The 12,965-nt window shown below is 44.1% G+C and overlaps 1 protein-coding gene across 3 annotated transcripts in view; it reads left to right on the top strand.

The window, feature by feature from the left end:
• Positions 1–12,965, top strand: part of LOC115460610 (dual oxidase maturation factor 1-like) — a 75,082-nt gene that overhangs the window by 14,966 nt on the left and 47,151 nt on the right. The window contains exon 1 of one of the 3 annotated variants that reach the window (XM_030190375.1): positions 8,123–8,146. The exons of the other annotated variants lie outside the window; for them this stretch is intronic. The gene's annotated coding sequence lies outside the window, so the exon portion shown is untranslated. Of the gene's footprint in view, positions 1–8,122; positions 8,147–12,965 lie in introns of those variants that run through there. 3 annotated transcript variants of the gene reach the window in all.

Consider the following 12,965-nt stretch of genomic DNA (forward strand, 5'->3'; position numbering starts at 1 on the left):
TGCTGCTGCCATTTCTCTTCCCCCACTACACTTGGTGGTCTTGTAAAGCTAATAAAGTAGTTAGCTAATAAGCTAATTAGCTAATGATTACTCTGGTTAGAGTTTGTGGTTTGTCTCATCTGTTTGGAGTATGATTTTGCCCTAAAGTGATCCCAAAACAAGAAAAGGGTTTGCACGAAGGTTTTTCTGGCAATATGAGAGAGGAATGCCTCACTGGAAATATATTACAATTTATTGGTTAGATAATATATGTATTTATCTATAATAGAAGGATATATATATAGTAGTATAGCAAAGCAATAAGGAAAACTTAGCAGCAAGACTTATCAGTACATGGTAGAACAGTTAGGTAACAGTATCAGTGCAACTAATAATTATTCCTGGGACATAACTACTGGTGCTAACCTAAGACCACATGCCAAAAGTTTCTGACTCACTTGGAACTTGGTAATGCTTTCTATTTCGTACTGATTATAGAAAAGATAACTAACCTCACCCTGTAGGATGCCTGGAAAAGTCCTTTGATTCCTGTGTGGAAGGTCTCTCCTTTCCCTCTCAGGCTTCAAGCTGAAGTTTCCCAGTGGACTCATGAACAAGGCCATGTAGATAGACTGCCTGCTCCACTATGCCTTCCGTCTGTGTTCATTGTGGAAGACTATCAGCAAGGAAGCTGGAATGCACACAGCTTTTCTCTGGAACTATCTTAGTTGAAACTAAGAGCTCTAGAGAAATGCTGGAAACTAAGATGCTACCCAGTACTGGTTCTTGCTCAGTATAGCACATATTTGTAGTTCATTTCCTTTATAAGCACAGAGGTTTTTAGCCCCTCAGTAATACTCAGAGGTGCTACATGCTGGCTAGTGAAATAACACCCATCAGAAAAAGGTGTCCGTTTCTCAGTCTAACAGGCTAACTGCCTGTGTAGCTCTTTTATCTAACTCCTTGAGTAGACTCCTCCATATGTGCATGATATAGTGGACATCATATCATACATAGAACAGTTCTCTGATTGCTTGTGTAAGGTGTGCAAGTGAACAGTATGGTAAAGCTTTGGTCCACGAGGATCACTGAGATAACCAGATGGTAATAAGTACATAAGTAATGCCACACTGGGAAAAGACCAAAGGTCCATTGAGCCCAGCATCCTGTCCACGACAGCGGCCAATCCAGGCCAAGGGCACATGTTGAGCTTCCCAAACGTACAAACATTCTATACATGTTATTCCTGGAATTGTGGATTTTTCCCAAGTCCATTTAGTAGTGGTTTATGGACTTGTTCTTTAGGAAACCGTCTAACCCCTTTTTAAACTCTGCTAAGCTAACCACCTTCACCACATTCTCCGGCAACGAATTCCAGAGTTTAATTACACGTTGGGTGAAGAAAACCTTTTTCCGATTTGTTTTAAATTTACTACACTAGTTTCATTGCATGCCCTAGTCCTAGTATTTTTGGAAAGCGTGAACAGATGCTTCACATCCACCTGTTCCACTCCACTCATTATTTTATATACCTCTATCATGTCTCCCCTCAGCCATCTCTTCTCCAAGCTGAAAAGCCCGAGCCTCCTTAGTCTTTCTTCATAGGGAAGTCGTCCCATCTCCGCTATCATTTTAGTCGCCCTTCGCTGCACCTTTTCCAATTCTACTATATCTTTCTTGAGATGCGACGACCAGAATTGAACACAATACTCAAGGTGCGGTCACACCATGGAGCGATACAACGGCATTATAACATCCTCATACCTTTCCTAATAATGCCCAACATTCTATTCGCTTTCCTAGCCGCAGCAGCACACTGAGCAGAAGGTTTCAGTGTATTATCGACGACGACACCCAGATCCCTTTCTTGGTCTGTAACTCCTAACATGGAACCTTGCATGACATAGCTATAATTCGAGTTCTTTTTTCCCACATGCATCACCTTGCACTTGCTCACCATTTAGCTGCCCAGTCTCCCAGTCTCATAAGGTCCTTCTGTAATTTTTCACAATCCTGTCGCGACTTTGAATAACTTTGTGTCATCAGCAAATTTAATTACCTCGCTAGTTACTCCCATCTCTAAATCATTTATAAATATATTAAAAAGCAGCGGTCCTAGCACAGACCCTTGAGGAACCCCACTAACTACCCTTCTCCATTGTGAATACTGCCCATTTAACCCCACTCTCTGTTTCCTATCCCTCAACCAGTTTTTAATCCACAATAGGACATTTCCTCCTATCCCATGACCCTCCAATTTCCTCTGTAGCCTTTCATGAGGTACCTTGTCAAAAGCCTTTTGAAAAACCAGATACACGATATCAACTGGCTCCCCTTTGTCCACATGTTTGTTTACTCCTTCAAATTGGTCAGGCAAGATTTCCCCACAGAAAAGCCGTGCTGACTTGGTCTCAGTAATCCATGTCTTCGGATGTGCTCTGTAATTTTGTTTTTAATAATAGCCTCTACCATTTTCCCCGGCACCGATGTCAGACTCACCGGTCTATAATTTCCCGGATCTCCCCTGGAACCTTTTTTAAAAATCGGCGTTACATTGGCCACCCTCCAATCTTCCGGTACCACGCTCGATTTTAAGGATAAATTACATATCACTAACAGTAGCTCCCAAGCTCATTGTCATTACAGTGGCACAGGAATGCCTGTGCAGATGATATAATGAGGCTCCTAACCTTGGTGATGGTCCTCTTCATCAGAGCTGGTACTGTTGGCACCTCAAGAAATGGTCAGCCAAGATTACCACATACCAGTGTCAGTTAGAGAATGGCACGGGAGTGGGTAATCGTGGTAAACTGCAGTAATCCGCAGTAAAACCACAGGAATGGGGAAAATTTTCAAAGTTTTACCGCGGGTGCAAAAAGAGGTTATTTCCCCGTCCCGCAGGAGCAGTAATAACCCCTGCACCCGCGGTACAACAGATGCCTACCCACGGGTGTAGTTTGGAGAGGTGCCCCCAAACGCAGGGCTGGCGCAACGCTGCATGCAGCTTTTCCTGCCCTCAGCTCCCGGACAGGCTTCCTCTTTCTTCCTTCCTGCCCCCCCCCCCCCGCACATGTTCAAACCTTTTATTTTCCTCGCAGCGATGGCAGTGAAGCACACAACGCAGCAGGCTCGCCTCTAGCCTTTCCCTTTCCTCACTCAGTGTCCTGCCTTCTTGCGATGATGTATTTCCTGTCTCTATGAGGGCAGGACACTGTGTGAGGGAAAGGAAGGGAAAGGCTGGAGGTGAGCTCGCTTTGTTTTGTGCTTCACTGCCTTCGCTGCGAGGAAATTAAAAGGTTTAAACGCGTGGGGGAGGGGGCAGGAAGGAACGGAGAGGAAGGCTGTTGGGGAGCTGAGGGAGGGCAAGGAGAATCGCTGGACATGGATGGGAGGGGAGGGGGAGAGAAGACATCGCTGGACATGGAGAGGAGGGGAGGGCAGGGGGAGAGAAGAAATCGCTGGACGTGGAGAGGAGGGGAGGGCAGGGGAGAGAAGAATTGCTGGACGTGGAGGGCAGGAAAGGGGAGAGGAGAATTGCTGGACATGGATGGATGGAGGGGAGGGCAGGGGAAAGAGGACAGTTGCTGGGCATGGATAAATGAATGGAGGGGGCAGGAGAGAGAGCAAATTTGCTGGTTTATGGGTGGATGGAAGCAGGGGAGAATGGAGAGTTGTTGGACATGGATGGATGGAGGGGGGGTAAGGCAGGTGAGAGAGGAGAATTGCTGGCCCTCGATGGATGGAGGGGGCAGGGGAGAGATGCTAGACATGGATGGATGGAGGGGGCAGGGGAGAGAGGAAAAATGCTAGATATGGATGGATGGAGGAGAGGGCAGGGGAGAATGGAGAGTTGCTGGACATGAATGGATGGATGGATGGATGGAGTGGAGGGCAGGGGAGAGAGGAGAATTGCTGGACATGGATGCATGGAGGGGGCAGGGGAGAGAGCAAATTTGCTGGATATGGATGATGGATGGAGGAGAGGGAAGGGAAGAGAGGAGAATTGCTGGACATGGATGGATGAATGGAGGGGCAGGGGACAGAGCAAATTTACTGGATATGGGTGGATGGAGGAGAGGGCGATGAAAATGATAAAAGGGATGGAATGACTTTCTTATGAGGAAAGGCTGAGAAGGGCTCTTCAGTTTGGAGAAAAGGCGGCTGAGGGGGTGATATGATAGAAGTCTACAAAATAATGAGCGGAGTAGAGCGGACAGATGTGAAGCATTTGTTTACACTTTCAAACGATAATAGAACCAGGGGACACAAGATGAAGCTAGAATATGGTAGATTTAAAACAAATAGGAGAAAGTTTTTCTTTACTCAGTGTGTAGTTGGACTCTGGAACTCGTTGCCAGAGAATGTGGTGGCAGCTGCTGGCCTTACGGATTTTAAGGGGGGTTTGGACAAATTCCATAAGGAAAATTACATTGAATATTATTAAATTTTTTTTTTTTTTTTTTTTTGGGGGGGGGGGGGGGTTGCCAGGTTCTTGAAGCCTGGATTGGCCGCTGTCAGAGACAGGATGCTGGGCTTGATGGACCCTTGGTCTTTTCCCAGTATGGCAGTGCTTATGTGCTAAGAATGGAGACTGGCTGGACATAGATGGATGGAGGGGAGGGAAGTCAGGAAGGAGATGCACATGGATGGAGGGGAGGGAAGAGAGGAGCAATGCTGGACTTGGATGGAGTGGAGGGCAGGGAAGAGAGGAGAAATGTTGGACAAGGATGGAGGGAAGGAAAGCAACATCAGACTTTGTGGAGGGGGAGAGGGAGGGAAAGTGACACCGGACCTTGGAGGGAAGGAAGAAGGGAGGGAAGGAGAGTGACATGACCTTGCAAGGGAGAAGAGGAAGGAAGGGCATGGGGTATAGGGCCTTGGAAGCAAGGGAATGAAAGAGAGAAACGGATGGAGCTGGGGACTGATAGGGTGATGAGATCCAGTGGAGGGTAGATGAGGGCTAATAGGATGGGAATGAGGGCTAAGGAAGTGGGTGAAAAAAGATAGGGTTTTAGGAGACTGGATATTAAGTGAGAGACAGAGGGAGCAATGGTAAAAGCTAGTAGGTAGATGAGAAGTGAAACAGAGACTAAGGTGAGAGAAAGGGGGATAAACACAAATAAGGAGGTGGGGGACATAAAATGAAAGGTCACTGCCAGACAGATGTAGAGAAGGAAAGGACAAAGCCAAGAGGAGAGAGAAGAAATGGAAACGCCAACGTGGAAAAGAATTTAGAGAAGACGGACACGTGGAAAGTGGAAAAGAGACTGGGACCATCCCAATTAGAAAAATAAAGTGCTCGGACAAGTCAGGTTTTCAGGATATCCACAATGAATATGCATGAAAGAGATTTGCATATAATGGAGGCAGTGTATGCAAATCAAGTTCATGCATATTGATTGTAGATATCCTGAGTACCTTACTGGCAAGGGGTGCTCCACGACTGAACTTGGGAAGCACTGGGCTAGCATGACTGCATTTGGTGTTACATATGTGAGAACATGCATTTCTGCAATAAGAGGATGTCTTTCAAAGGAGGAAAGGACAGAGAGAGAGAGGAATCTAATTTCTAGAGCTTGCTATACTTATTTGGAAGGTTCAAGAGATATAAAGAAATGACTCACATTGTGCACAGTACAGTACTAACATATTCTATGTTTGAACCTTTATTAAGAGAGAAAGAAAGATAATAACAAAGGATTCAGTCATGGTCTTTGAACATCACTGACACTTTTAGCTTCAAGTTTCACATAACAGCAAGATACTGACGTAGTCCCTGTTCCTCAGATATAATGCCACTGCCACCTCCTGGTAGGTCTTGGCATTTGACCTTTTCACTGAGCTGCTAAGTGTGGTAATCTAAGAAAGCTCTCTCCTCTTGAGTAATATATTTTATGCTTCATTACCCTGAAATGTTCCTTCAAGCCAGTGCATTTTAATGAGAGGTTTCCTGCTCTTACTAAAATGTTAAAATACATTTCCCAGGGTTTATACAAAGGTAAGGGTAATGCATTTGATAACCACCTTTCTGTGGTTCAACAAAGTAGTCTATATATTATATATAGGACCTTTCTATCTCTCAAATCAAAATTTTGTACTTGGGACAATGGAGGCTTAAGTGACTTACCCAGATTTACAAGGAGCTGCAGTGGGAATTGAACCAAGTTTCCCTAGTTCTCAGCCTACTGCACTAACCATTTAGGCACCTTCTCCACTATTTAGCATCCTTGGTTAATTTTCAGCCTTGCATCCTTCTCAATTAGTTTTCTGGCCTCTAGCCCTTCCTTACCTTTGATTGGAATCACCAAATATCACTCCTCCCAGAACAATACTATCAAAACCTATAATTGGACATCATAGCCATATTTTTGGTGACACCCAGAGAGTGCTGCCAAAAATCATGTCAGACAGCCTAGACGCTCCATGAGTGGTACCAGGGTAGTCCAGGGCAGAGTTTGGAAAGAGCCAAGTGTTACCCAGTTAGCAGCAACATTTAGTACCCTAACCGGATAACTAGTTGAATAAAGTTAGACAGCAAAAAGGCTGCGTTAACTTTATACGGATACTGGGATGAATATTGCTGGTACCTAGATAAGTGTCAGAAGCTGCTGAAAACCTGGATATTCAGTGTTGGTATCCGGGTACAGTTTAGTGCTGAATATCCGGCATTTAAACAAGCACTGACCACTGCAGGCTGAATATTACCTCCTAAATTTTTAAATAACAGATAGAATGGTGTGGTAGCTATGTTAGTCCACTCAAAGATGATAAAATAGAAATAAAACAAAACAAAAAAGAAAATAAGGTCTTTTTTTTATTGGACTAACAATACTTTTTTTTTTGACTGACTTTTGATGGCAATACCTTTTTCAGATCAGAAATGAGCAAACTGATGACAAATATAAGAATATATAAGTGAATCACTGGAATGCTTTACCCCCCTGTTTACAAAGTCACGCTAGTGGCTGCCAATTGTGCCAATAGTGGTGTCCAATTATATTTTGAACACGTGTATCGGACACGCACGAAAATTCAAAATACCACAAGAGCCACGCAGTAGCCATGTGGTATCTCCATTTTGGTGCGCATTGGGCACGCGTAGACGCTTATGCAGCTTAGTAAAAGGGCACCTCAAAAAATCTTCAACAAGAGCACCTTGTTTCGCTGGAGCTCACTGCTTCAGGAAGAAAATGCTTCAAAATGTTTTTCAATTAGATTTTATGTAGCTTTGCATTCACACTATTAATGCATCATCATAGATTAGCATTGAATATTAACAAGATGGAAACTCAGTTTGGGAGCAGGAAGATTCCTCCAAATTTACCAACTCAGTTGAAGGTTGTTGAATGGACTATACCAATATTGCAAAAGGTGCAGGACCATGGTTGTTGTCATGGGCTCTAGCTTAAATATGAGATCTCAGGTGCTTGCAGTAATGAAAAGTGCTATCTATTTATTTAGGGGTTCTTTTACAAAGGTGCGCTGAAAAATGGCCTGCGGTAGTGTAGGCGTGGGTTTTGGGCGTGCGTAGAATCATTTTTCAGCGCACCTATAGAAAAGGGTTTTTTTTTGCTGAAAATGGATGTGATGGAAAAATCAAAATTGCTGCGCGTCCATTTTGGGTCTGAGACCTTACTACCAGCCATAGACTTAGTGGTAAAGAATTTGGGCGGGAATGACCTACATGCATCAGATGCCACTTGGTGCGCATCTGCTATGCACAAAAGAAAATAAAAAATATTTTTCAGACGCGCGTAGTGGACGAGCACCAAAATTGGAATTATCGCAAGGGCCATGTGGTAACAGGGCAGTAACTACAATCTGGCGTGCGCCTACGTGGCTTAGTAATAGGGGCCCTTAGTTAGTTAGTTATTTGTTTTTGTATCACACATTATCCAAAAATAAATTTCAGTTCCATGTGGCTTACAATTAACGGAACTCAATTACATTAATAATATACTGAATAAAGTTACAATTAACAAGAATCATAAATTTCATAAATATACAATTCTCCAATTTTGCATTCAATCTTAATTTTAAAACTTTCTTAAAAAGATAAGTTTTCAGGTTTTTGCGAAATAGTAATTATTTATACCTCTTAATTCCTTAGGAATTTGATTCTACCATTTGGATCCCAAGTAACTTAGGGGCCCTTTACAAAGGCGAGGTAGGCTCTATGTGCATGCAGTGCATGCCAAAACGAGACTACTGCCAGGCTAATGTGCCCCCTGGTGGTAATTTTGGATTTGGTGCGCGCCCATAACACTGGCACAAATTTGTTTAAATTTTCTAACTGTGAGCGGCGTTTCTGGCGTTAATCGGCAGTTGGTACGCGCTGACCGGTCACAGCATGTGTTACGCATGAGCCCTTACCACTAGGTCAGTTGGTGGTGGTAAGTTCTCAGGCCGAAAATTGATGCGCGCTGGTTTCAAATTTTGCGCACGCCCATTTTCCGGCCCTTAAAAAAAAGGTCCTTTTTCCTAGATGCTGTAAAAGAAATGGCCCAGCGTGCATCCAATAGACATACCGCAGGCCACTTTTTATTGCAGCTTACTAAAAGGGCCCCTTAGGGCTTCTTTTACAAAGCCGCGCTAGTGATTCCTGTGCGGCAGATGAGAGGAAGCCCATAGGAACTGAATGGGCTTTCATTTGCCACACCTAGAGTCGGTAGCGCGCCTTTGTCAAAGAAGCCCTTAGAGTTGCTGTGTGAACTGATTTATAGGTTATGTTTTTGCAACAGGGCAGGTGAAGAAGTAGGATAGAACATAAAACTAAAGTGAGCCAGTACTGGAGAATTAGCTGTGAGGAAAGTTTTGGAGGCTGGGGCAACTTATTTCACAGTGAGCGAGCAGGGTGATGTGAGATGAGGGCAAAAGACAAGGCTAGAGGGATGTATTTAAGACTCCCAGCAGAATTAAAGATAGCTAAAAATCCAGAAAGCGGCTGTGGTAGCTAATCATTGTCAAGGAAAGCACGAACTTCAGTACAGAAACAAGCAAAAGGAGAAACAAGAGGACCACCCTTTGTAGATAAGTTTGTGACACAAGGATATAGTTAAATCAGAGAGAAGGTACATGATGTAGAGTAGACAGACGGAAATGCCTATAATGTCGTTTGCCTTCCTATCTGCTGAAAACCACAACGTATGTTCACTGTTAGAGCATAATAACGAAATTGTACTAAGCAGTTACCGCCCGAGATTCAGCACTATTTAACCAGTCAGGAACAGGTCATGGCTGGTTAAATCACTGAATTTCGGAAATCACTGAAGACTTGCCTCTTCAGCAGGGCATACCGCAATGATCCATCATATGAACTTTAACGCAATACCACTTTGTCTCTTGTTCCGAATGTGATCTCTTTATACTTGATTGCTCGGTCTACAAGTCACTCATGATCTTTATGTAATACCACTTGTGTCTCTCACTCTGGAATGGCGATCACCATGACGGAACAATGTAAGCCACATTGAGCCTGCAAATAGGTGGGAAAATGTGGGATACAAATGCAACAAATAAATAAATAAATAGCGCTTAACTGGCTATCTGCAAATATTCAGTGGGAGATAGTTGGCTATCGCCCACTAAATATTCCTGGTCAGTGCTTTGGGGGAGATTCTATATATGGCGCCTAAAAAATCACGGTGAAAATCAGTGCCGACTAAGTATAACCTATAAGTGGTGCCTAGATTTAGGCACAGTATATAGAATACACTGAGTTGATATATCAACATCTAAAACTATGCATATCTGTTTACAAAAAAACATGGCATAAATCCCAGCGCATATATTAATGCATACTGGGCCATATTCTATAACTATGTGTGTAAAATTTTCAGAACGCCCACAAAACACCCATTCCCCCACCCATAACCATGCCAATTTTGCCTGCGAGCGTTAGAAGTTCAGCGCACTTTGTTCCAGAATACGCTTAGCAAGTTGTGCGTGTGTATTGCCAATTAGTGCTCATTATTGCTTGTTAAGTGCTGTTATCAGTGCTCTTTAGCTTATTAAGCTTATTAAATTACGCGTATTATAGAATCCGCTTGGATTTGGGTGGATAGGCGCATTATGGGTTAGCGGATCACTGGCTATATTGTGTGATATGGCCAGCTAACTGCTAATATTCAGCACATCACCGGCTAAGTTTGGTGGCCAAATTGGGCTGCCGAAATAGCAGGCCTATTTTTGGCTGGTTTCAACTTAACCAGCCAAGTCAATATTCATTTGCTAGCTTAACTGGCTAGCAAATGAATATTGACTTGGCTGGTTAAGTTGAAACCAGCCAAAAATAAACCAGATATTCAATGCTGGTCACTGGAAATGGCCCGGAATTGAATATTTGGGCTCGGCACCAACCGCAGGAATCAGCCCAGCTGAATATCAGCCACTTAGTGTGTATATCAGCCCTCTTCTGAAGTCACTTCACTGGCTCCCTATCCATTTCCGTATACAGTTCAAGCTCCTCTTATTAACCTATAAGTGCATTCACTCTGCTGCCCCTCACTACCTCTCCACCCTCATCTCTCCCTACACTCCTTCCCAGGAACTCCATTCACTAGGCAAATCTCTCCTAATTGTACCCTTCTCCTCCATCGCTAACTCCAGACTCCATTCCTTTTATCTTGCCGTACCTTATGCCTGGAATAGACTCCCTGAGCCTTTAAGTCAAGCTCCATTCCTGGCCGCCTTCAAATCTGGATTAAAGGCCTACCTGTTTGATGCTGCTTTTAATTCATAACTTGTCACCTGCTCGTAACCTTTATCTTGTCTTCCTCTCTTCATTAGTCCCTTTCCCCATATATCCTATCTGTCTGTCCTACCCTCAGTGGCGTTCCTAGGGGCGCTGACACCCGGGGCGGATCGCTGATGCACCACGCCCCCCCCCAGGTGCAGTACCTCCCGTGCAGCGTGACCCCCCTCCCCCAGCGAAAGGACACCCCCCCAACCCCGGTGAAAGAACCCCCTCACCCCTGGGTGCACGCCGCTGGGGGGGTGCTGCGCGCCGGTCAGTGTCATTCGTTTCCATGCTCCCTCTGCCCCGGAACAGGCTACTTCATGACTGGTAGCGCTATAGAAATGATTTAGAGTAGTAGTAATAGTATTTTAATGTAAGTGCAGGCCTGTGCTCATGGCTACCACATACTAAAACAGCCAATGTGGTAAATATCCCGTGTTAACTGTTCAGCATTGGACAGTGCGGAAACTGGGAAGGGTATGGGTAGAGACTGGGCATGGACTGCACATTGCAGCTGGCACATACTGTCAATTGTGCAATTAGCACGGGTGCACCTAACACCACCTCATGAGGAGCTAATTGTGCTTGACAGTAACATGCAGTAAGGAACTTGTCTGTTTCGAAACTGCAAGAGGAATGCTGGACATGTCATGCACCCAACAGTTACCACACAGCCTTTGTTCATAACTGCATGTTCATTTTGGCTGTAAACCTGGTGTTGGTGCAAATACCTACAGCACGTTAGTGAACTGACCCCTTAGAGATAGCAGATTGAAAGGTGAGACTTAGAAGATGTAAACTTTTCAATGGAGAAATTAAAGCTGGTGAATTTGGTAACATTAGTTATCACAAAGTTTTTGTGCAAAATGTGTACTTTCACAAATACAATCAGCATAGAATCGGGAAGACAATTTTTAAAAACTTTTACTGTGGTAAAATGGCCTGACTGAAACTCATTTAAAAATCCGTGTGGTATAATTCGAGCATTTCAACAACACTAAAAGGAATCATTCCTGTGGGTGCATTTTTCATGGGAAGAAAAGATTATATGTGTGCTTGCTATTTGACCCCCACCCCTCTTGGCCACCCCAGTGCAAAGTACACAGGCACTTTTAAAGCATGTATTTTGCACTTATGGTTTATTTAGACTTGTTGAATCGCCTTTGTTTTCAAAATAATTCAAGGCAATGTACAATAAAATCAAACTAAGAAAAAGAACTACAAGTTATTTATAGGAAAGCACACCATTCATACAAAAGTAAGAACATATCCAGGATTCTTCATGCTCAAGTTTACTATTCTACAGTCTTTTCTATAACATGTTATTGTTCATCATAGTAATGATTTGTATTTGTATATACTTAATAAATTTGAATCATAATAATAATAATAATAATAAAAGAACAAGAACAATGGCATCACAATGATGACATCACAATGATGATTCAGGCAGGGTAGACCCTGAGGGCCAGATGCACAGAGTTTACCATGCTATTAACATTTGCTTTAGACTGGTTCTAGCTAGACTAAAGCAAACGTTTACATAGCTAATAATGCACAAAGGGGTTTTCCATGGCTCTAACGTGTGTCGTTAGTAGTCTCCAAGAACCCCATGCAAATGTATTACAATGAGCTCATTAGTATTCAAATGAGCTCAGTCGTAGTCTAATGTGTATTCCAGGGGATGCACAGCTCCAGAGCAGTCCTAATTAACAAGCAGATTTTATGGCTGCTCTGGAGGTCTCAGAGAGAAGCACAAGCAGGAGGTTATAAAGGCTGCCTGTTTGTGCTTCCTACCTCCCACCTCCCGGTGCCCCCCTCCCTGAATTAAAAAAAAAAATTCCTGCGTCTTGTTTTCTTTATTTCCCTGGTGGTCAGTGGACCCTGACCCCTCCACCAATGTTTTTTTAAACTTTCCCTGGTGGTCCAGTGGGCCACGATCCCCCCCCCCCCCCCCATGATCCCGGAATCTTTTTAAAAAATTTTCCTGATGGTTCAGTGGAGCAAACCCCTTCTCCTGCGCAGGCACACACCCTTCCCTCCCACACCCCCACACCCCGGCTCCTCCTTCCTGCCTCGGGCCTGTCTGGAACAAAATGGTGGCACCCAGGCCCTGCCCAGTGCATTCTGGGATGCACTGGGCAAGGCTAAACACCATATTAGGGGAAAAAGCTCCTGGGCACTGCCATTTTGTTTCCGGGCAGGCCTGAGGCAGCAGGGATGAGCCGCTGCTCCTGCCCTCCTGCCT

Source organism: Microcaecilia unicolor, chromosome 1, assembly GCF_901765095.1.
Source record: "Microcaecilia unicolor chromosome 1, aMicUni1.1, whole genome shotgun sequence".
NCBI classification, from domain to species: Eukaryota; Metazoa; Chordata; class Amphibia; order Gymnophiona; family Siphonopidae; genus Microcaecilia; species Microcaecilia unicolor.